Genomic DNA, 10,011 nt, shown 5'->3' on the forward strand with positions numbered 1-10,011 from the left:
GAGGCATGGTGAACGACGAAGGAGATCCATTGGTGCTTCCTATTGGACCGATTACAAGGAGTCGTGCCAAGCGATATGGGGCAGCCATATCATTATTTGTTCAAGCCCAAATAACACAAGAACTGCATGATGTTGCATTCAACAAGTGTTGTGAGGAACTTGAAGGCATTCCTAGGCTTCTAATGTTGTTGGTGGCTCTTTAAGTGGAGGAAAGCACGCTGCTACAGTAACGTGCTACAGGAACTCAGAAGCGCTACAGTGCTACAGGAACGCGCTACAGGAACTCAGAAGCGCTACAGTGCCGCGCCAATTAGTTTGACTTTGCTACAGTGCTACAGTTAGGCGTGTTTTATTTGTTTTATGCTTCATTAAGCCCTAGTTTCTTGTTTTAGTATAAATATCTTGTATTCCATGTAAGAACACAACTTTGAGATATTGAAAACTTCATCTGTTCAAGCTTTGCTTGTTCTCCTTTGCATAGAGTGATAGTGAGAGATTGCTTCCTCTAATTGCATCAAGAATTAAGGTAAGCTTATCAACTTGTTTGTGGCGTTTATCTTGTTCTTTGCTCGATTACTGGTGTTACCGTTTCATTATAAACGTGGGGTGCCATAGAGCGTTTAATCTCGATTATTGGTGTTTCCGTTTCCTTATAAACGTGGGGTGCCATAGAAGCGAACTTATATCCCATTCTTTGATCCGATCCGTATCAGAAACTCTTACCCTGTAGCACGCCCCAGACCATGCCCACCTCTGCCTCTCACGAGGGAACTCTTACATTGAAGCACGCCCGTGCCAATTGGCACGCCCCAGGCCGTGCCCGCCTCTGCCTATAGTTAAGATTAGCTATTTTATTTTGAGTTTTAACAATGTTAATGGGTTGGGCCTCCTATAATTCGGCCACCCTTGATTATTTTATCCTTATTTTGTTTAGATTTAGTCAATCTTTAGTTGATTTGGATTAGTTATCCAAATCCTTAAGTTGTTAAGATTTGTTAGTCATATCCTTAGTTGGTTTAGATTTGCTAAATCCTTATCCTTAGCTGATTTAAACTAACTAATCTAAATCCTTTAAGGATCTGGACCCCTTAGAATTAGTATAAATAGCTTGTTATATTGTATTCATAAAACATTCAACAATTCAATGAAATAGAATTTCTTCATGCTTAGGCATGTTCCTTGCTTTAGAAAGAGTGTGAGATTGCATTCCTCTTATTGCATCAAGAATCAAGGTAAACTTATCAATTTACTTGTGGCGTTTATCTTATTCTTTTACTCTATTATTGGTGTTTCCGTTTCTTTATAAACGAGGGGTGCCATAGGGGAGGGTTTAGTTTGATCTTTGATCTATTCCAAATCTTGTCATAGAGTTCTTGGAATAAATTTCCATAGGGTTCCGCATCAGTTTGGTATCAGAGCCAAAGATTAAGGTAAATTCTTATTTATCTTAGTTCTAGGGTTTGTGTTTATTTGTTTTCTTATTGACGCGGAACCCAATGGAAATAAATTCCATGAACTCTATGACAAGTTTTGGAAGAGATCCAAGATCAAACTAAACCCCCCCTCTATGGCACCCAAAGCTTAAAGAAGCAAGAACACCAATAATAGAGTAATAGAATAAGATAAACGCCACAAAGAATTGATAAGTTTACCTTGATTCTTGATGCAATTAGAAGAATGCAATCTCACACTCTCTCTAAAGCAAACACGCCAAAGCATGAAGAAGAAAATCTCTCTTGATTAATTCATTGAATAATAATGTGTATAATTACAAAATAACAAGCTATTTATACTAATCTAAGAGGTCCAGATCCTTAAAGGATTTAGAGTTAGCTAAGGAGTAGGATTTAGCAAATCTAAACCAACTAAGGATATGACTAACAAAATCTTAACAACTTGAGGATTTGGATATCTAATCCAAATCAACTAAAGATTAGCTAAATCTAAACAAATCTAGGATAAGGAATAATTAATCCAAACCAACTAAGGATAAGGAATAATTAATTCAAACCAACTAAGGATAAGGACTAACTAATCCAAACAAACTAATGCGACCCTAGCTAATTTAACAAGTACTCTTGCAAATCAACAAGGAAATCTAGCGGAAAGCATGCAATCACGGAAGTACCCGTCAATCCCTTTAACCCCCAAGTACTCTTGAAGAGAGAAAAACAAGGAATTTAGAACAAGAATCAGAAACTTACCTTCAAGTACTCTTGAAAACAACTCTGAAATTCTTGGCGCAATTAATCTTGTAGAACTCACAAGCCTAATTACTAAGGAAAATATGGTGCTGTTCATGCAAAGATGAAGAACACGGTCTGTTCTTGAAAGAACAAAGAAACAAACGTTTGTTTGATTAAAATTCAATAATGGCTGCCGTGCAGCTCTTACATCAATATAAATAACCTAAGCTAAACCTAATTTAGCTATTAACTTAAGTTAGCCCAGGCCTAAACCTAATGTGGTCCAAATGGGCTTACTTAAATACAAGTCCAAATTAATTAATTAAAACAAGCCTGACTTAAACATTAGCTAATCTAGGGTTGGCCCAACTCTGGAAAATAAGCCCAACCAACCTTACACTAATTAATTAAGTCCACTAAAGAATTTAAACAAAAACAGGACAAATGGGCCAGAGGCCTTACACAACCCATACTTAGCTCATAATAAAATAACATCCTCCATAATTTGCCTAAGTATAGAACCATGTAGAATGCATCAATGGGCAGCCTCTTTGCACGCCTCAAGCACCATAACAAGCTTTGGCGTTTCTTCAAGTTCAATCTCACATCTTGCATAATTATGATCTTGAAGCTCTAATGTGATTTGTTCTTGAGCAAATGCATTCAAGGCTGCTCGTAGCTTGGTTGCACGAGCTCTTGTGATTGGTCCCATGGGTAGAGCTAGAGGATCCTTCACCTTACTTCCTTGATCCGTATCATTCCCTCCCTCCTCAAAAAGATTTGTCCTCAAATCTGAATCATAATCAAATGGAGAAAGGTCAGAAACATTAAAGGTAGCAGACACGCCATACTCACCTGGTAGATCAATCTTGTAGGCATTGTCATTTATCCTCTCCAACACTTGAAAAGGCCCATCACCTCGGGCAGCAAGCTTTCCCTTCCTTTGGTTTGGGAATCTTTCCTTCCTCATGTGCACCCAAACCCAATCTCCAGGTTGAAATACCACACGCCTCCTTCCCTTGTTGGCACGGTCGGCATAGCTTTTGTTCTTCATGTCTATATGAGCCCTGGCTTTAGCATGTATCTCCCTGACCAATTCAGCCTTCTTTTCACCATCTAAGTTAGCAATTTCACTCAAAGGCAAAGGAGATAAATCAAGTACAGTCAAAGGATTAAAACCATACACAAGCTCAAATGGACTATAACCACTAGAAGAATGTATAGACCTATTATAAGCAAATTCAATGAAAGACAAACAATCCTCCCAGGTTTTCAGATTCTTACCAACCACCGCTCTAAGCAAAGTACCAAGAGTTCTATTGACTACCTCAGTCTGGCCATCCGTTTGGGGATGACAAGTAGTAGAGTACAGCAACTTCATACCAAGCTTGCTCCATAAAACACGCCAAAAATGAGAAAGGAACTTGGCATCACGGTCTGAGACTATGGTGCGTGGCACCCCATGCAATCTCACAACCTCCCTGAAAAACAACTCAGCAACATGGACAGCATCATCACTCTTATGGCATGCAATGAAATGTGCCATCTTACTAAACTTGTCCACAACAACAAAAATACTATCCCTACCACGCTTTGTTCTGGGCAATCCAAGCACAAAATCCATAGAAATATCAGTCCAGGGCAAAGTAGGTACAGGTAAAGGCATATAAAGACCATGAGGCATAGATTTAGACTTAGCTTGCTTACATGCAATGCACACACCACACAATTTCTCTACATCTCTACGCATTTGTGGCCAAAAGAAATGTTCAGCAAGTATATCATATGTCTTAAGAATTCCAAAATGCCCCATAAGTCCCCCCACAATGTGATTCTAACACAAGCAATTCACGCATAGAACATTTGGGTATACAAAGTTTATTTCCCTTAAATAAAAACCCCTCATGCCTAAAGAACTTGTTAAAGGCCCCATGTTCACATGCACTCCAAATAAGACCGAAGTCATCATCATCAACATACAAGGATTTTATATGCTCAAATCCTAACAACTTAGCATTAAGAGTAGTAATTAAAGCATACCTCCTAGAAAGTGCATCAGCCACAATATTTTCTTTTCCTTGCTTGTATTTAATCACAAAAGGAAACTGTTCAATGAACTCAACCCACTTACCATGTCTCTTGTTCAACTTACCTTGTCCCTTGAGGTGCTTTAAAGACTCATGGTCAGTGTGTATGACAAATTCTTTGGGTAGAAGGTAATGTTGCCATACCTCCAATGCTCTCACTAGAGCATATAGCTCCTTGTCATAGGTTGAGTAGTTGAGTTGCGCTCCATTGAGTTTTTCACTGGAATAAGCAATAGGCTTTCTCTCCTGCATCAACACGGCACCAATGCCTACACTAGAAGTGTCACACTCAATTTCAAATGTTTTGTTAAAGTCAGGTAAAACTAAAATAGGAGCAGAACAAAGAATGGATTTTAGAGTATCAAATGCCCTTTGTTGCGCTTCCCCCCATTTGAACCCAACTTCTTTCTTTACCACCTCTGTGAGTGGGGCTGCTATAGTAGAGAAGTCCTTTACAAACCTCCGGTAGAAGCTTGCCAAGCCATGGAAACTCATCACCTCAGATATAGATTTAGGAGTTGGCCATTCCCGAATTGCTTTAACCTTCTCCTCATCAACTTGAATCCCCTGTGCACTCACAACAAAACCAAGAAAAACAAGCCTATCTATGCAAAAAGTGCATTTCTGTAGCTTAGCATATAACTTTTCAGCCCTCAAAGTTATCAATACTAACCTAACATGCTCAACATGGTCATCAATAGATTGGCTATAAATCAGTATATCATCAAAATAAACCACAACAAATTTGCCTAGAAAAGCACGCAAGACATGGTTCATTAATCTCATGAAAGTACTTGGTGCATTAGTTAGACCAAATGGCATAACCATCCACTCATATAAACCATATTTAGTCTTAAAGGCAGTTTTCCATTCATCACCTAACTTCATTCTGATTTGATGATATCCACTCATTAAGTCAATTTTAGAAAAGTACTTACTACCATGCAGTTCATCTAGCATATCATCTAACCTAGGAATTGGATGGCGATACTTAACTGTGATTTTGTTGACAGCTCGGCAGTCAACACACATCCTCCAAGAACTGTCCTTCTTAGGCACAAGCAATACAGGAACTGCACATGGGCTCATACTCTCCCTCACAAATCCCTTAGACAACAGGTCATCAACTTGGCGCTGCAACTCCTTGGTCTCCATGGGGTTGCTCCTATATGCTGGCCTATTAGGAATTGTAGCTCCAGGCACAAAGTCAATCTGATGCTCAATGCCTTTTAGGGGTGGCAGTCCGCTAGGCATTTTCATCAGGAAACACATCAGAAAACTCCTGCAACAAAGAAACAAAACTAGAAGGCAAAGAAGAAGTGTCAAGGTTAGTCAAATTAAGCAAAGTTTCCTTAAACCGAATCATTAAGATTGGTCTACCCTCACTAACACTACTGCGAATCTCTCTCTCTCTTACATACATGTTTTGTTTCTTTCTTCCCTCACTTGTTGTTTCACTCACCAATGGGCCATTCAATTGTTTCTTTTCACTCTTGGCCTCTTTTTTCCCTTTTTCTTTATCTTTATTTTCTCCCTCCCCCTGAATACAATTCTGCCCCTCACTTTCTAATATCCTTTTTTGGTCCATATAGACCTCTGGTGGTGTCAAAGGAGCTAGAACCACATGTTTACCCAAATAGGTAAGGGAGAACCGGTTGGTATACCCATCATGCTGGACTCGCCTGTCGTATTGTCGGTTGGTATACCCAGCTAGCATAGGTACTACATCACAAGTGACCTCATCCTTGTACCATCCAATCGAGAATGGCACCTTCACCTGCTTGTTTACTCTTACAGAACCCATATCATTGAGCCATTGAAGCTTATATGGCCTTGGGTGCTGTACACATGTCAAACCCAATTTCTGCACCATGCTCAAACTAGCTACATTAGTGCAACTTCCACTATCAATAATCAAAAGACATACCTTGTTAAGTACCAAGCATCTAGTATGGAAAATGTTCTCTCTTTGTTCTAAGCTCTCCTCTTGAACTTGCATGTTGAGAACTCGCCTGGTAACTAGTAACTATCCCATCTCAGGTTATAAGACTTCTTCATCAACCTCATCATTATCATTACAGTCTTCAAGTGGCGGCATTGGGTTTTCTTCATCCTCAAATTCAGAATAGGTGTATCCATCTCGAATCACTATTACCTCTTATTAGGGCATTGAGAAGATATATGGCCCTTCCCAAGACACTTGAAACATTTGATGTCTCTACTAGGAGTATTGGAACTTGATCCCTTTGGATTAGTTGGAGCATTGGGCGTGAATGCCTTAGATATTGAATCTGCCCCCTTTTGTGTAGAGCTTTGAAACTCCTTTTTCTCCTCCCTTTTAGGCCATCTAGCACCCCAAGAGTTGCTGTTGTTGTTGGCAGCCCTATATGATGTGGTGCTCTTCCCTTTTCTCTGCTTCTCTAACTTCATAGCCATATTCAGCATCTCCTCCATGGAATCATACCTGTACATTTCTAATGCATCAGCTATGTCCTTATTAAGGCCACCTAGGAATCTAGCCATAGTCACCTCCTCATTCTCCTCAATGTGTGCTCTAGCCATGCACATCTCCCATATCCTTATGGTAGTCTTCTACTGATTTGGCTCCTTGGACGAGTCTATGAAGCTTCTGATGCAACTCCCTGAAATAATGCTCAGAAAGAAAACGTTTTCTCATTACCTCCTTCATATCCTCCCAATTGTGGATAGGTCGTCTTCCCACTTTTCTTCGATTCTGATTAAGTTGATCCCACCAAAACATAGCATAATCTTGGAATTCTAAGGCTGCAATCTTCACCTTTTTCTCCTCAGTATACTTGTTGCATTCAAAGATCATCTCAACCTTCCTCTCCCATTCCAAGTATTCATCTGCATTGTTTCGGCCTTTGAAGGGTTGCACCTTGAGTTTGATGTTACCCAAGTTACCATCTAATGGCGTATCAACTTCTTCTTCATCCTCCCCATAGTAGATTTCATTTCTGTAAACACGGCCTCTACCAATCCCTCTTCCTCTTCCTCTGTTATTTCTACCTCCTCTTGCCCACGAGGGCTCTCTATGCCATTCATCATTCTCTTCTTCATACTCTTCATGCCAAGGTTGTCTAGTGGTGCTCTTTGGAAGTGGTTGCACCCCTCCTCGTGGCATTAGGGTCATGCCTTTCTGTCTTTTGTTCTTGAATCTCTAGCCTGTCATTAAAACTCTCCATAAGCCTAGTGATTCGTCCCATCTCTCCAGAGAAAGCATCTAGAAAGGCTTGTAGCTTTGGGTCTTTAACCTTGAGAGGGCTGTTATCCTTGTCTCTAGATGAATCAGACATCCTGAAATAAGATTGCAAACACAAAACTAAAGGAAATGGTTAGTTTATCACTCCCTCACGTGTTTCTCTCTTTATTTGGCTTTTCACAATATGTGGGTTTCACTCAAGCCTTTTACCACTCTTTCCACTTGAATAATTGCACTTCAGAATCCCAAAGTTGCTACAAAAGTCAAGAGAAAGTTAGGAAAGCAAAGAATATAATCAAGTAATGCACAAACTCTATCAAGAAATCACAATGTTTTGAATGGCAATACAAGACTAAAAAAGGTGTATTGCTAGAAATTAATAAACTAAAGTGTAGGAACAAGCAAATAACACTTTAGCAATGATAAGAGGCAAGGCACTGGCGTGCTGGAACGGCACGGGTAGGTTTTGGACTCCCAGAGGCGTGCACGGGCATGCTATTTTTGGCACGGGCGTGCTTAGACTTCTAGAGAGCTACACGAGCTGATTAGAGAGGGAGCACTGGCGTGCTTCTCCAGCCTACAGTTTTGCCTGGACTTCCAGAAGTGTGCACGGGCGTGCTATGGTTTGGCACGGGCGTGCTTAGACTTCCAGAGAGCTGCACGGGCTGATTAGAGAGGGAGCACGGGCATGCTTCTCCAGCCTGCAGTTTCGCCTAGACTTCCAGAAGCGGGCACGGGCGTGCGCACGGGCATGCTTACGGGCGTGCTTCTCTCTGGATGTGTGAAATCCAATATTTCCTAACTACTACAGCTCTAATTGTTCCACACAAACAAATAATAGATTACTAGAATCAACAAATAGACAATTCTGGACAAGATGAACGAAGTTAATTCACTACAAAGCAAAATTAACTATGGACCTAATCAATCTAATTATCAAAGCTAGTATTCAAGAAAATTTTCCCAAGAACAGAATGCAACTATAGCAGTGCTAGAATATCAATTCACTTCAGTGCACAATTTCAGGTTGTCACAAGTCAATTCTCAAGCTTCATACGGGCATATAGTTTACTAGCATATAATTCTCAGGTCAAACGAATAACAATCCTTCTTCTTTTTTTTTTTTAATGCGAATTTGCAGCAAAATATAAACAAAAATTCCTTTTCCTCTTCGTTTTTTTTTTAAGTCCCTAACCTAGGATAGATTGAAATCCCCAACCACAGTGCTCTGATACCAGATAATGCGACCCTAGCTAATTTAACAAGTACTCTTGCAAATCAACAAGGAAATCTAGCGGAAAGCATGCAATCACGGAAGTACCCGTCAATCCCTTTAACCCCCAAGTACTCTTGAAGAGAGAAAAACAAGGAATTTAGAACAAGAATCAGAAACTTACCTTCAAGTACTCTTGAAAACAACTCTGAAATTCTTGGTGCAATTAATCTTGTAGAACTCACAAGCCTAATTACTAAGGAAAATATGGTGCTGTTCATGCAAAGATGAAGAACACGGTCTGTTCTTGAAGGAACAAAGAAACAAACATTTGTTTGATTAAAATTCAATAATGGCTGCCGTGCAGCTCTTACATCAATATAAATAACCTAAGCTAAACCTAATTTAGCTATTAACTTAAGTTAGCCCAGGCCTAAACCTAATGTGGCTCAAATGGGCTTACTTAAATACAAGTCCAAACTAATTAATTAAAACAAGCCTGACTTAAACATTAGCTAATCTAGGGTTGGCCTAACTCTGGAAAATAAGCCCAACCAACCTTACACTAATTAATTAAGTCCACTAAAGAATTTAAACAAAAACAGGACAAATGGGCCAGAGGCCTTACACAACCCATACTTAAGCTCATAATAAAATAACATCCTCCATAATTTGCCTAAGTATAGAACCATGTAGAATGCATCAATGGGCAGCCTCTTTGCACGCCTCAAGCACCATAACAAGCTTTGGCGTTTCTTCAAGTTCAATCTCACATCTTGCATAATTATGATCTTGAAGCTCTAATGTGATTTGTTCTTGAGCAAATGCATTCAAGGCTACTCGTAGCTTGGTTGCACGAGCTCTTGTGATTGGTCCCATGGGTAGAGCTAGAGGATCCTTCACCTTGCTTCCTTGATCCATATCACAAACTAAGGATAAGGAATAATTAATCCAAACCAACTAAGGATAAGGAATAATTAATCCAAACCAACTAAGGATAAAAGTAAAAGGGTGGCCCAATTTATTGGTGGCCCAACCCATTAACAACATTACAACTCAAAACTAACAAAAATGGGCTAACTTATTACGCCAAAGTTAGGCTCTAGTATGGCCAGGGCATGCCATATGCTGAAATTTCAGATTCCATCTCAACATGTGCTTCCATTAATGTGAGAAACTTAGGTGTTCTCCATGCTTCCTTGAGATCTATGGTTGAGTGGTAGCGATTCCGTATCATTCCCCCTTTCCTCGAAAAGATTCGTCCTCGAATCTTAATTAGAAGTTGAGGTATCCATGCTCCCT

Source organism: Jatropha curcas, chromosome 7, assembly GCF_041381405.1.
Source record: "Jatropha curcas cultivar XTBG-Jc1 chromosome 7, XTBG_Jcur_1.0, whole genome shotgun sequence".
Classification (NCBI taxonomy): Eukaryota; Viridiplantae; Streptophyta; class Magnoliopsida; order Malpighiales; family Euphorbiaceae; genus Jatropha; species Jatropha curcas.